Source organism: Talpa occidentalis, unplaced genomic scaffold, assembly GCF_014898055.3.
Source record: "Talpa occidentalis isolate TD23 unplaced genomic scaffold, MPIMG_talOcc4v2.1 talOcc4.11, whole genome shotgun sequence".
NCBI lineage: Eukaryota > Metazoa > Chordata > Mammalia > Eulipotyphla > Talpidae > Talpa > Talpa occidentalis.
In genome coordinates, this window is record NW_023601104.1 from 16,217,898 (window position 1) to 16,230,940 (window position 13,043).

At 41.7% G+C, this 13,043-nt stretch overlaps 1 long non-coding RNA gene across 4 annotated transcripts in view; it reads left to right on the top strand.

Moving 5' to 3' along the window:
* LOC119238588 (uncharacterized) overlaps positions 1-9,445 on the top strand; it is a 101,978-nt gene extending 92,533 nt beyond the window's left edge. For all 4 annotated transcript variants that reach the window (XR_008554125.1, XR_008554126.1, XR_005123600.2 and 1 more), the window contains one exon: positions 9,264-9,445. This is a non-coding gene — a long non-coding RNA (uncharacterized LOC119238588). The remainder of the gene's footprint in view (positions 1-9,263) is intronic.
* The last annotated feature ends 3,598 nt before the right edge of the window (positions 9,446-13,043 follow it).

Here is a 13,043-nt window from a genome sequence, read left to right on the forward strand (position 1 = left end):
AATACTTGGGATCCTGCCCCAGGCTACTGTGTAGGATTGCTTCTCTTTCTCTTCAGTCTGGTACTGCTAAGACTCACAGTTTGCCATGAGAACACTTGTCAAATATTATTCTGGAGAGAATTCAGCCATGGCTGCCACGTTGATTGCTATCTAAGGTCAGTATGGAACTGATGCTGAGACCAGGAAACACCTTGTGAAAAAATGACCCTACCTACCTACAGCTGTCTCTTGGTTACTTTGGAAATCACCTAGGAGGGTCCTGTCAAGTCACAGTGGACTTAAGCTTGGAGGTCCATTTAAAAGAGGAAAGAACTGAAAAGAAAATTGCTGAGAATTTCAAGTTTGCTGTTTGGGGTTTTCTTCGTCAACTCTTGTAATAGAAGTCTGTTTGTCTTTAAGAACAGTGAAATCTGAATCTTAACTTTGATGCTTAATGAATGGAGTCAGGAATCTGTTACATAATACAAAAATTGAATTTTCAAAGAACTTTCTATTTGACTCCCTGGCTGCCCCTCTGCCTGGTCATCAGACCTTCACATGGACATCAAAAGGTATGGTTCATCTCATTATGTCCAGCTGCAGCAGAAGGTGGTGGGCTGGTCCTGGTAGATTATCTACCCCACTCCCATGTTCCACAACTGCCCCTTGACACTGCACAAGAAAATATTCAGTCTGATTTAAAAGAACATGGGCAGGGGGCACTGTTCCACTTCCACATCTCTCTTGTATGATTAGATAAAGGCATTTGATTTACAGTACAATTCTTGTCTCAAAGGGAAAGAAATAAATGCCAATGACAAACCAGACCAGCAAGTGATGATTTCAGACACTAGCTGAACTGTGTTTTGCTTATTAGAAATGTACTCTCAGCTTTTGGGCCTTTAAAAATTATTGTAGCTCCATTTTTAGTAGACTGAGGAACCTCCAGACAGCTTTCTATAGTGGTTGAACCAGTCTGCACACCCACCAGCAATGCAGAAGAGTTCCTTTTTCACCACATCCTCGCCAACATTTTTTGTTGCTTGTTTTTTTGACATGCGCCATTCTCATTGGTGTAAGGTGGTATCTCATTCTGGTTTTGCTTTGCATTTCCCTGATTATAAGGGATGTTGGACGTTTTTCATATGCTACTAAAAATGGAGCTACCATATGCTATTCCACTACTAGAGATCTACCCAAAGAATACAAAAACATTGATTCAAAAGAACACCTGTACACCTATGTTTATTGCAGCACTATTTACAATAGGTAAAACCTGGAAACAACCCAAATGCCCAAAAATAGATGACTGGATCAAGAAGACGTGGTATATATACACAATGGAATATTACTCAGCAATCAAAAAAGATAAACTCATGCCATTCACGGCAATGTGGATGGAACTAGAAGGAATTATGCTCAGTGAAATAAGCCAGAAGGAAAAAGAAAAATATCGGATGGTTTCACTTATAGTAGGAATATAGGGGAACCAAATAAGACATCAGTGTAAAAAAAAAAAACCATAACAGTACAAAACACAACAAAGCAAAAACGGACAATTATTTACCAGAGACATCCTGCAGGGGAGGAGGAGGGAGAGGGATCAGAGGGAGGGAGGAGCACAGGGGACTGAGGTGATGGTGCACAGGTGCCTTGGGGAAGGAAATTCTATGGGGACTCAATCTGAGGGGGTGGGGGGAAGCAAATATTGTTTAAAAACATTATAAAAAATTATTGTAATTGTAAGAGTTTAAATTTTCGTCTTAGCTAAGTGCATACCTCCTCCTCTCCTCCACAATTGACACTAATACGTGGGGCCAGTCCCTTTGGAAATGGCTTGACTAAAGATGGTTAGGAGGATGTCAAAGGCCAAGTGAGTGGCACTTCCCCATCTCCCACAGAAATGATGATTCTCCTCCCTTACAAGGATAAGAGTGCATTACTCTAACAATAATGCTTTAAATGGTATTCTAAGTGGCCTTAAATAGTTAATAGGCCTCTCTAAGCACCTCACTTTCTCCCAGGGAGGGATTCAGCTAACGTGGCTTATAGCTTATCATCAGTACCACACAGGCTCCAGATAACCAACAGGAACCCACTCTCTAGCCTCATAATAACATAACTGCAAATTGGAATGCATTGTGCTTCTCCATCTGTAAACTAGTCAAAATTGAAGCTGTGTCTAATCAACTGGAATGAAAAGACCACGGAGCAATAGAACCATCACTTTGGATGCCCACAAGCCTGTCTACTCAGTCCCGAAGTATGTGCCTCTCACACCCTGAGCACCCAGAGCCATGCCCCGGAAGATGGTGTGGCGGCTGGCCCGGCGATGCTGCAGGCTGGTCATCTCATTGCAGAGAGGCTTGACCTTGAATCAAGCCATTCACTCTCAATGTCTGGCAAACAGCTTTCAAAGATTTAAGAATTTAAAATGTTAAACCGATGACTTTCCCCCTCCTCTAAACTGTATGCCAGGGTGAATTATGTCTGAGAAATAAAGTTCATCTGTCCAAGGGCTGCTGCTGAGCTAATGCCTTTATATGAAGGTTCATCTAGGGAGAACAGAGGAGCACTTTTTTGTCCATTCCACAGATTCATAGTGCTCTGCTGGGCAAATTAGCCTTAAATGACCACCACCAGAATCATGACCTTTTTCTCAAGTTTCTATTATCCACTGTCTATTTGTCCAGTTGTGCTAGTGGGTGACAGACTGGAAGGAAAGTGAGATTCTGCAGTGGCTACAAGTCTTATGTTCTGCCAAATGTCCTGGTTTTATGGGTCTGGTTCTTGTGCCAGTCGATTTTATTGACATAATTGTTTGTCCCAGTTTCAGTATATAATTGGCTAATTTTTTATCTGTGACTGTGAGTCACTTAGTTCTCTTTGATGTTAATTGTATGGAAAGCAATTGAGAGAAGAGTTCTGTGTTTCTCCTCTATCTAATAGGAAGCATGGCTGAAAGTCAGAATAGAGGAAAACGAGAGAATCTGATTAGTCAAATGTGCCTTTGAAAGATAAATGACGGTCATTGATTGTGTTACAAGATTCGATTTGCAAACGATCTGCAGTGCTCAGAAGCGCCCCACAGCCCTGACTCCATCCGAGGGCACATGCAGATTAGGGATTTTTCAGTTCTCAAGTCAACTCCAGAGTTTCATCAGACTACCTCCTTCAGCCAAAGACTACCTCTGAGTCTATGTTCACTGTAGGTCTATTCTGATTTGGGAAATATTCAGAGGCAGTCCCAAGCACAAGAACATAGAGCATTTTCTACTTTACCTTCAGAGGAACTGGTGTCCCTAAAAACCAGTATTTCAAAAACCAAACAGAGAAACCTGCAGTTAAATTGCTTGAAAATCCCTTGTTCTTTATTGTTTACATGTTTGTCTTAAAAAAACATTTCCAAGTCTAGAGAATACAACTCTTTGACTTTTAAATATTTGCTATGATCCTTTACTTCTCAATTATGGATGTGTTTTCCTGAAGCAACCTAGATTTTCCTGCCTACCAACAGCCCAAGGAGAATCCTGTAAAGATAATTTTACCATTCCCTGGCAACCACATCAGGAAATGTTAAAGTAGGAAAACAATGATTGAAATTGGAACCAGTAAGTCCATAGATTTGTTAAAAATTTAAACCTAATCAAAATATCCTTTATGGCTCAGATGCAGACATTTAACATGAATTCAAGTATGTATTAATTCTTTGAGGCAATCTTAAAGTAATGAGATAATTGTTAGTCCAGTATGTAAGAACGGGATGGCCACATATAAACACAAAGTTGATAGAAGCCTCATGTTCCTTTTCATGGAACAATCAGACTTTCACTTAATTATCATATCTAGCTCATTGTTGTTAGCGGTAACACAGTACATTGGGTGTTTGATTGACTAATGATTTATACTATACAATTGTGAAAGATCATGATAGTAGCAATTTAGAAGCATATCAGTGTAATTTGTTTGTTGTGCTGAATCAATCAAAATATCATTCCCAGTTTTCCTCTAATAGTTTTACTGAAGCATTTTTAATATTCTGCCATTAGCCATCTATTTTTAACACTCTCCTTTTTGAAACTATAAGAGAATTTTGAATTCAAGTTGTGGGTAGAGGTGTATGGAGCCACATACATTGAAATCAGCTCTTATTTTCAAGTAAAAACATTTCTATTTACTTTGTTCTAGTAGACAATATATATACAGTATTGCTTTGAAATGTAAAGTGACGAAGTATAGCAGGGTATTTGGCTAGGTTGAACTTTGGCCCAGCTATTTCTGATCAATAATTTGATAACTAACATGTTTTACCCTCTTAACAATATATATGAATTTATCCCCTGCATACATAGGAGCTAATGAGATTGCTTGGGGTTGATGAGCAGCGCTATAGTGTGAGATATTAATTGGAATCACAAAAATGAATTTACAATTACAAACTGTAATTAGTGTCATTAAAGAGAAGATATACTAAAGGGAGTCAAGAAAGGCCTTCTGGACAAGTGATGTTTGGGTTGACCTCTGAAGAAGAAATAGAAATAACTCATGGAAGGGGGCAGTTTGGAGAAAGAGGTGTGTGGACAGAAAGAAGGATATGAGCAAAGGCCGTGTTTGGGAAGCAGCACAAAACACTTAACACTGGTATGGGAGTCTGGGATGGTTGGCATGCAGAGGGTATAGGAAGGATATTGATGGCTGAGGCTAAAGAAGTAGGTGGAAGCTAGACTGTGCACGACCTTTACAATGACTCTGGCCTCTACAAGCAATGGGAAGCCACAAAAGGATCCTTTGAGTTTGGTCACCTCTGCACTGGGATTACTCTGGCTTTATGTATAAATAAACCGGAAGCAAGCAATTAATCTAAATTGTCTAGCTGATAGATTATGGTGGCTTGGACTGGATGGGATGACATAGATGAAGGCAAATATACAGACTCAAAGCATTTGGGCAAACTATTAAGGCTTGGTGATGGACACCACAGAGTGGGGAGGTAGTGGAGAGAGAAGATTTCCAGTTTTCTCACACATACCTGGATGGTTGTAATAGTTACTGAATAGATATCTCTGGAAGAGGATCAGTTAGGGAAGGGCGTGAATTTTTTTCTGGACAAATTAAACTTGAGAATCTCTTGAGATATCCAAGTGAAAATGTTGTGCAGAAAATGATTTACATGGTCTTGAACCCAGAGAAAAGATATTGTGATAAACATATTTTTATATCATTGGCATATGAGTAGTAATTGAAGTAGAGGACATATATATGCTTCTTAGGAAGAATACCTGAAATTTGAAGAAAAGAAAAGCGGGACCAGGTGAACTCAAATAGTAATCATCATTTGGGGGGAAACATACAAGGAAAGGCTTTGGACAAAGAGTAGATAGCCAGCTAACATTTGGGAAGAGTGTAATATCACAGTGACCAAAGGCCAACAGAGCTTTAAGAAAAATAGAACCTGGTCAATAGTGGAAGCAGCACAAAGAGATCACATACAAAAAGCACTGAAAAAATATCCACTGCATTTGGTAACCTGGAGGCCAGTGTTAGAAATCATACAATGGAATCAAGAAAATGGCTGGAGCAGGTCAAGGAAAAAGTTGGAAATAAATTACTCAGGGTGAGAAAACAGAGTCAATTTGTAACCCATTGTGTGAATTCCTAGGAATAATTATGGAGAGAGAATATAAAAGTGTTACACTGATGAAAACTCAGACAATGAAAGTTAAGTGTTATTGTTTATATAAATTTTATCTGTACTGATCTCAGATTGAAGCTTGATTAGTATTCCACAAAGTCATATAGACTTAAATAATTAACCAAAATAGCATCAGATTATATTTTGCCACCTCAAAAATGGAATCAGATCATAGAGTACTGCAAACCAATTAATTACTTAGCAGTTGGCCCATAAATGATGGATCCAGGCAATCATCTAGCCCTTGGTTCATGGAGGCGTTTAATCCACATGAACATTGAAGAAGGTAAACCTTGATGTCTCTGTAAGACGGGTGTCCACAGATACAGGGAGGTAATGCAAATGAAGGAAAAGCAAGTAGGAAAATCGAAGAGAGTATGCCACTTTGTTCAAGCTACGGAGGGCCGTGGGAAAGCCAGACATGCCAGATTTTATGTGAAATCTGCCAACAGACCTTTAGGTCAAATTTTAAAGATGTTCCTGGCCTATGGCCTCCCAGTTTATGGTTTCAGTTGTAAAACTGTGAACATTCGTGGCTATTTCATGAGCACTTGCTATCTGCAAATTGTGCTAAAGTCCCTGGGGAAGCACAGATGACATGGGCTCCCGGAGGCTGTGAGGAGACAACACAAATCACTTGTCCTATAAGGCAGGGGGACGTAAATGCTGAAAAGAGGTACCAGATCCAAGCTTCCAAATACAGAGGAGTGAGCTGTTGACTTTGGCTAGAGAGAGTGCCCTTAGAAGACTTCATAAAGAGGACGTTTGTACTGGACTTTGGTAGGAATAAATAACTTTCAGCAGTAACCCAGATCTTCTTTTTTTTTTTTTCCAAATCTTTCTCTCTAATATGAAATGTAACCTTCAGAATAAAAATACTTGTGAAATGTATAACTTATCTAGGTTCAAAGAACTAGTTTTTGTGTTTTTTACATTCAAGGAGCCCAGGCTCAGGAAGAAGTCTTCCATCCGAAGAAATGGTTAATTAGCAAATGATATCACTGATTGTTGTTAATTGAAGACTGGCAACTAACACATTCAATGCTATATAGTTTGCCCTATGAACTTTACCTGTAGCCTTCACCCCCTTTTCTCATTCAGGGATGCGATGCACCCTCTGCTGCACTACAAGGCCCAGTGTGGGTGGCAAAGCCATGTGCGGGGACCTCTTTATAAACAGGCCTTGGGCCTGATCAGGTCTTTCTCTTTGATCTCTTTCAAGGTTCTTTTCCATGGGAAGAGACCAGGCATTTTTTTTACCCATTTATGATCTTCCTTGTGTATTCAAGAAAAACACAGTGTGGGGGTAGGCGCAAGGTGGGGGGTGGGGGGATGTGCAGCCGTGGGGAGGGTGGCTGAGCTGTGTCCTGAGGAAGAGCTCTATCAGATAAATTCTCTGAGTTAAGCAGAGCGAGTACAGTGGGCCTGCTCTGGAGTGGGAGAGGCCTACTTCACCTATGCTACCTCTACCTCCCTGTGAGCCCTCATTTCAGAGCAAACTCTTTCCAGATGTGGTGAAGTGCAGTTTTTTTCATGGTTCTTTGGCGTCTTTTAGGGAATGGAAAGGTTTATATGCTTTATAGGAGTATCTGCACGTCCCTACCAGTAAGGAACCTATAGGTACTCCTTGGCTCAGAGTACCGCTTCTGTGTTTCATCACAAGAGCAGGACCAGACTGATTTAAAAAAAAAAAAAAGGGACCTTCCCGGTGGCGCAGCAGGGTGAGCACCACGCTATGAAGCTGTCCACAGCCTCTGCAGTTCAGGTTTGATCCTAGCTGGCCAGCGAGAGTCCCACATGCCGTGGCAGACCTCGCCTGTCTCACCTACTGCTCCCCTCAGCAGTGTATTTCAGTCGATCTGCCTGTTCTGTTCCCTCTGTCTCTGGTGAATCCTCTCACCCTCCTGTGCCTCTGTCCTGTACCCCAGCTCTTGTATAAAAATAAATAAATCTTTAAAAAAAATAGATTTGAAGATCAGCTAACTCAATGTCGCTAGTGGTTGCCAAGCCACCAGAGTTTTTGGGTGACCCCAATAATGGGAGGTAAGAGATAAAATTCAGCTACTATAAAGTGGCACTTCCACCCAGAATGGAACCAGAGTGGTGTTTCTGGGTGGCAACTTCAATCACATCTGAAATCAGGCCTCACGCTTTCCCCTCAATCCAGCTGCCACAGCTTAGAAATTCACAGGTCTGTGCCCATCCCCCAGTGTCTTAGGCATTGTAAGAAAATGCAAATTCCTGAGACCTATTCCAAAAATACCAACTCAGAGAGGCTAAAATGAGACCCAAGAACCTGAATTCCTAGTGGGAATTCCAGATGATTCTGAAGTAGGTGATAGCTTGTGGACTTGCCTTTGAGAACCACTGCAAGAATCACCTGTTTCCTCATCACTTCCTGTTACAGGTTGGGGAGAGGGGCACCCCAGAACCGGCAAACCTGCCTGCTCTAAATAGTTTCTTCCCTCTGCTGCATCAAGACAAAACACATAAGACCTTTAATGGAAAGGAAATTTGATACAATTAGTGTGCAATATGGGGGAAGAGTATAGTTTCCAAATCTAGCACCGAAGTTACCCATCCCCTCATGGGTAAATGTCCACCCAAACAAGATTGGCCCAAAGCAGGGCCTCTGAGGCCCAAAAGCCTGCCAGGAGTCTAAGGCACCTTCTGGTGGGGACCCATAGGAAAGGGGCAGAAACAGACAAGTCTGGGAGGAAAAGAGCAAAATCAAGATCAACGTTGCCATTGTTACCCTCCCTGCGGGTCTCTCACTCACATCTGTTTCAACCAGTCCAGGACCGAAAAGCAAGTGCAGCTTCTTCACATGCCTCTTTGCTCCATGTGCCTCCTCCAGGTCTCCTTGCTCCCCATCCTGCTCCCTCCCTTCCCCAGTCTCCTCCGCAGCAGCAGCTTCTACTCCCTGCTCAGCTCTACCCTCCCTTGGGTGGGGCAAGGAACCCAGAACCTCCCCTTTTCCTGGGGACCACCCTGCTACATTTCCATTCCCAGACCTTTCACAGTTCCATAAACAGGTAGATATGAAGAGAGGTGATGGCCGTCAGGAGTGTGGACTAGGCAGAGTTCCTGGTGGCCAGGCCCTCCATTCAGTTACAGTCTGAAGTTTAGATTTCTGACATTTTCTCCAAATAAAGTTATTTATATAGGTCATTACAGATATGAACCAAAAAGATTGGAAGAAGATGACATTCATCAAAAAATTTTAAACTTTCGTTCCATTACTAGATCATAAAGCTTATAGGTAACAATAACTTAAATTTAAAAGCAAATCCTCAAATTTTGCTTGGAATCACAAAATTCTATTAAATAGTATTTCCTGCCGAAAGTGCTAATATTTTAAATGCAAATATTTAAATGGCATCCACTTTTGTAATTTTTATTTGGGAATTTAGTTTTGTTTTATAATAGGCCAAGAACCCTCAAGCACAGAAGTGACTTGGACTTTTCTTCGTGTCTAAAGAGAAGGCAGCTTAAGAGAGCAGAAAATGAAAGATAAACTTTCAAAACTGTTGCTTGGTGGGATTTTAAATAAGTGTCGCTAAACTAAAGACATTTATTTTCTGCTTTTCAGGATTACACCCAAGCTGGAGACCAAGGACTTTTAATGTTTAATTGCTGGGCTCAATTAAAACAACAAATAAATCAAAGTAAGTAAGGCTGAAGCCCTTCCCAATTGTACCAAAGTACAATAAAAATTTATCTACATCAAGAGGAGGAAAATAACTTTTCACTTTCAAAAAATAAACCAGAAGAAAGGGCTTTCTCTAGTGAACGCTAAACTGGGTTATCCCTGGGCAGGCTAATAAAACATTCATTCACAGTTTGAAGATCTGTGAATCTGTGAGCACTTACTTACTCTTCCAGGATATTTATCATCCTTTTATTCTTTCTCTTTCTATTTTATTTCCCCCTCTGCTCTCCTACCTTTGCCTCCACTTCTATTCCCTTCTCCCTTCCCTTCCCCCGCCCCCCCACACTCACACACAAGGACTGATGCCTCCATTGATAACAGTTGGTGCAATAAGACATTCCCTGCTTCTTGTTCCATAACTTCCACAATTCTAGTGGCGAACTCATTCTACTGTGATTCCTTAGCAAATTCCACAGAGGGATGTCGATGGTGGACGTTTAGCAGATCTGTACAGTTAATGGGCTGCTGGGCAATTTTGTCAAACTAGCTGTTTTCTGGTGACTTATCTGTAATACTGAGGGAGCTACACAATGTTATCTATTTGTAAATAATTGGAAATCCTTCCTGAGCTTGCAGGGGGAAATGCTTTATGGCTAAATGGCGGTTTGATTCCCTTGGTAGTTATGTTTTCTTACATAAATCTCCTTGCTGACCTCAAACCAATATCTACCTTTTTGGTTTTTTTTTCCCCCTCAAGGAGGAAAAACAAATAAACAAAATCAGGCTTGTTAGAATACAATAGTTTGTTAAGAGTGAGCTAGATTAGTTGATGATTAGTATTGTTTTAATTAAATAGGATACAAAGATGGAGCCCATGGGACGTTATTTACCTTCAATGGAAATAAATTTAGAGGGCGAGATTAATACCAGATTTCTGCAAGGGGAGGGGCCTCTGTTTTGTAGTATGCTAGTAGCTGCTTTTCAGAATTACACTCAATCTAGAGACCAAGGACAGTTAGACAACTTTTAAGCATTTAATTCCTGGGGTCAATTAAAACAACTATACTTAACATTTCTGCTGTGCCTTACAATCTACAGAACACTTTGAAATTAGTTAAATTTTTCTTCCTCATTATCCTCTTAAACATCAACTGGGTGGCCTCTATCCCATCCAAAACAATTATAGCAAATAATAGTCCCTAGTGAAATGTTAAAGTTCTTTTAAATGAGTTTCAATAGAGAATGGTTATCTTGAAAACAATTTAAAATTTTAATTAAAATGTTCCCTTTATGTTGATGTATATTGTTCGTTTTAATGTATGATTTAAAAAAAAAAAATCTACTGTATGTGGCTCTGTTCTGGCCACTACTCCATGGAGATGGAAATAAAACCAAGCTTCTCAGAAGTCCTCTGACCCCTTGTGACTGAGGAGCAAGCAACTGAAAATTGTCAGTATGCTGGATATTTTCAATCAGGAGGAAGGTGGTTGGCAGTAGAACTCATTCATTACAGGGTAGCCCCCAGGGAAAGGGGAGGTTCCCGGTTCCCTGCCCCATCCCAAGGAAGGGTGGTGCTGGCAGGGAGGAGAGGTGAGAGAAGACTGGGGTGGGGGGGAATCAAGAAGAAGAGTTGGAGAAGTCACAGGGAGCAGAGAGACCTGCGAGGAAGCCATTCTTGCTTCTCAGCCTTGGACTTGTAGCCGGGATTTGGGGGACATGGAAGGAGACACTTGAAACAGATGTAGGTAAGAGTCCTGTGGGAAGGCTGACGATGGCAGACTTGACCTTCCCTTGGGTTTTGATTTTGCAGCTTTTGTCTCAGACTTACCTGGACCCTTCTGCGCCTTTCATGTGGGTTCCCATAAGAAGGTGCTTTAGATTTGTGGCAAGCTTTTGGCCTCAGCAGTGCTGCTTTGGACCAACCCTATTTGTTTTTTTGTTTGTTTTTTTCTGTTTTATTTTTGTGGGACCCTCGCTGTTGGCCGGGTCTTGAACTGGCGCTGCAGATGCTGTGGGCAGCCTCACAACCCAGCACTCAACTGCTATGCCACCAGGGGAGGCCCTGGACCAACCCTATTTGGCTGGACATTTACCCATGAGGGGATGGGGACTGTGGGTACTTCACAGGGAAACTATTTTAACTATATGCTAAGTATATTCTTTTCTGCTCTCTATCACACAGATTGTATTAAAGTTTCTTTCCATTGAAGGTCTTTTTTTTTTTTTTAGGTTTATTTATTTATGCATATGAGAGCTGGGTACAGGCCAGAAGTGTGGGGGGTGAGAGAATTCACCAGAGACAGAGTGGGGAACAGAACAGGCAGATCCACTTAAATCCACTGCTGAGGGGAGCAGCAAATGAGACAGGAGAGGTCTGCTGCACCATGTGGGTAGCTCCCTGGCTGGCTGGGAATCGAACTCAGGCTGCAAAGGCTGCGGATAGCTTTACAGTGCTGTGCTTAACCCCTTGCACTACCAGCAAGGCCCTCCATTGAAGGTCTTATGCACTAGAGTATGTTCTGTCTTGATGCTGCAGATGGCAGAACCCATTTAGAGCAGGCGGTTTTAGGGTCTGGGGTGCCCCTCATTCTGCTTGATAACACATGCATCCCATTAACTGCCAAATGAACTCATTCATAATGTTCACCAACATCTAGAAGGGGAGCCTCCTGTGATGGCCCAGACTGCAAGGAACTGACCTGCATGTGTCCATGAGCCCACTGCCTTCCAGGTGGAGGGAGCAGAGGACTGCAGAGTCCCACACAGTTGGAGAGGGGAGTAAAGCAGAGCAGGGGTCACTGGCTTCTCCTGCCTCAAAGAAAGTTCGGGATCTCAATCGGGAGTTTGTTTTCCATGAAAGAGAATATTTTAGAGAAAACTGAGAACGAATGAAAGGCTTTTTAAAAAGTCAAAATAGTCCAAAAGAGGTAAATAAGCTAGAATTTGAGTCACAGAAGACGAAACCAGACCTAGAAATAAATGTATTTCATTGAGGTCACCCAGGAAGCAAATGTTCTTCCCTCAGAGAAAATTAGCTTTGAAATCAAAACGTCAAGATCAAAATCCGTTTTCCAGAGCCTTCTTCCCATGTTTCTCTGCCTCATTCTGTTACCAGAGGCTGGCAGGCAACCCAAGGCTGCAGACATGGCGGCAGACACGTTCCAGATGGAAAGATCATTTTGTTTCTAGACACTGTAACAAAGGACTTGGCAGTTGGTAAGAATCCTCCTGCTGGGAGCAGGTGTCTTCCTTTTGACAAGATTGCATTTTATACAGAGGAGCTTGAAATGGACTGTAACTGGTAGCAGGTTGAACAAGTTGGGGTTTTTGAAAAGGCTTGGCTAACCAGCTTGAGGTGAGGAGCATGACATGAGAAATGAATTACCTGTTTACTAATGTCACAATAATTCAACCATTCACTTTGACTGGAGCATACAGCATTAAGCTCCTTCCTGCCAGCCCCAGGCTTTGGCCACTGAAGAGTCAATGGAAGCAGTGGATCGGGATGGGAGCTGGGGGACATAGTAAATTCACACTCGCGTATATGTACACACACACACACACACACACACACACACGGCAACAAAAAACAAACTAAGTTTTGGAAATTAATTCAGTGGTGTGAGCCAGTATTTTCACCCAGTAGATCATACCACGCTTCAGAAAAGGAGTTTATTACTTTAGAGTCAATATTGTCTGCAAACAAGTCAACACAATCCG